Below are 2,591 nucleotides of genomic sequence, written 5' to 3'. Positions count from 1 at the left end.
ACAAGCCCAACGCTGGTCATGAATCTATGCTCTAAATTTTATGCATTTGGTCCCAGTTGCCACGTACAGTGCAAGCATTGTGCCTCTTTCTGTGTCTGTATAAAGCCATAATGAGCATTTTCATGAAAAACAGCTACTGTATGTCAGTATGACAAGAAGCCATCACTTTACCAGACAGATGAAGCCAGCTGTGTTACAGATTCTGTCTGAGAAGAGCATATGACAGATTTTTGAATTTACCAGTGACAGAATTACCAGTTTTGTGGGATTTAGCAGAAAAGTAATATAACTAGTACTCTAATTACTGTTGGCGGGGAGTAATAAGTAAAGTAATGATATTACTTTTGCATGGAGTTCTGTAGAAAAATACCACTCAACATCAACCTTGCCCCCACAGTGAAATGCATTTTAAATGAAGCCAACTGCAAATTGACAATTTTTTCACTGCCCTTTGTAACATTTATTTTTTCGTTCTCCTTCATGTCACATGGGAATTATCGTATTCCACATGTGAAAAGCAACATGTTCATTTCTCCTTTTTTTCCTCCCCCTCCATCCCTCTCTCCTCCGTCAGGTCGGAGTGTGTGTGCAGTCTGGGCACACATTTTCGTCGTGGGGCCGGTGTGTTGGACATGGTGTTTGAGACTCCGTTCCAGCTCTTTACCTGCGGCTATGATACCTTCATTCGACTCTGGGACCTCCGGCTCAGCCCACGGTATGCCCACCGCCATCTTGCTTTTGTCAGGTTCAGCTTGAACTGTTAGTGTTCCTTAGGATTTTATCTTGAGACCATAACTGCACATTACATCCTGTTAGTATGCAGCAATCAAACAGTTTTAACCAATGGTACTAACATATTTCCAACCACAGTCTATGTCAGAGAATGTGGGATCTGCTTGTTAAATATGGACAGCTACAGTGCATCTACTGTACAGAGCTTAGACCTTTACCACAACAGATCAAAGGTACCATTGAGGACACCCTCATCAGAATTTCTTCTGGGAATTTGGGTTCTTAGCAACCTTTTGGGGAGCTGGCGTCCTACAGTAACAAACTTACACATTTTTGACACATTTTAGATTCAGTGTGTTAGATTTGAACACTTTGAGGCAACAGCTGAAGCCCTTAAAGCAGTTGAAGTGTAAGAATTTAGAACGGGTTGAGGTGTCATTTTCATCAGTGTAATCATTGAAAGCATTTGAAATATTTGCTTCTACTTTAAACCCAGTAGGCAGTTAATGGAATCTCGGACGATTTGGCCTCTGGGGGCAATAGCCAATGTTTAGGGGATTCCGGTGTATCCAGAAAGCAGATGTCTGGGCTGAGGCATCCTCTGTATTCCGATTGGCAACTTGATTCACGAAAATGACCAGAAAGACACAGAGATTTCAGCTAAAAATGTGCATATGAATGCAGATACATCCAAGTACAGAAATAAAAGACTAAATCCTTGTCAGATTAGGGCTGATGGGTGATGAGATTGTATTTCAGCCAACGCGTTCAGCCTTTTTTGTTAACTGGTAACCTGCAAGTAACCAAAGCCTGCTCATTACAACTCGGGCTACAAATGGAAACCAGGGGCTGAATTCATTAAGCTTAATGAAGTTTCTCCTAGTGATTTTGAGTAAATTCTGATTTTAGAAGCTAGCCCCTGCAAGAAAGATTTAGGCTAAGTTGGCAGCTCTCGGAATGTTTGTGAATACTGCCCCAGCACACTTCCAGTGCTAAAATCTCCGTCACTTGCCTACAGATTCAGCATTCATATGCAGATAGCTGTTTGTAGATATTAGTTTGTATGTAAACCATTCAAATAGTTAAACTAATAGCTGAAAAGTAAGCACTGAAATCAGAGTAAGACATTTAAGTGACTGAAATGTCAGTTGAATTGCTATAAGATTAAAAAAAAGAATATATAGATAAAAGCATTTAAAAGTGAAACTGAAAGCAGTATTTCTACAGTCCTGTCTATCGTGTGTACTAGGGCTGCTCGAATACGTCACAAATCATGATGCTGATTATTTTGGTCAATACTGTGATCAAATTTATTTTACTCGATTACTTATTGAATCATCACACATTTATTTTATTTTATTCTACCAGTTGAGCTAACCAGGTGAACATCATGCATTTATTTAAGTTTTTTTAAAAAGGTCTCTTTCCGTCATCTTGGTGCAAACTGAACGCGAGCTAAGAGTAAGGTCAAAACAAAAGCATCACTGGGGTGCAGCACAATAATCGTTTTCATCTCCATTATCTTGTTTTCATGAACGTGAAAGCCAGGATTGCAATTGAAAATAAAATTTAATGAATGGCCCAGCCCTTCAGCTTTTTTCATCCTTGGTACTAGGGCTGCCCCCAACTTAAGATTGACTAGTAGTCATTAGATAAAGCCAATAGTCGACTAGTCGTCGCACGTTTATGATAATAATTTAAATACTACTACTACTACTTACAAACTAAATGGCTACAAACTCACTTCTCTTTCTCCGTTTCATTCCTCTTCTGTCACTGCCGGAACCCGTCATGTCTTTATCCCTAGAATAGTTCTAGTCGTAGACTATCCGACTAATGAATCTTGTGTTGACTAGGCC

This window comes from Morone saxatilis, unplaced genomic scaffold, assembly GCF_004916995.1.
Source record: "Morone saxatilis isolate NCDOM2014 unplaced genomic scaffold, NCSU_SB_2.0 Contig14, whole genome shotgun sequence".
In the NCBI taxonomy this organism is placed as follows: domain Eukaryota; kingdom Metazoa; phylum Chordata; class Actinopteri; family Moronidae; genus Morone; species Morone saxatilis.
The sequence above is the reverse complement of the archived record's forward strand: the minus strand, read 5'-3'. Positions refer to the sequence as shown.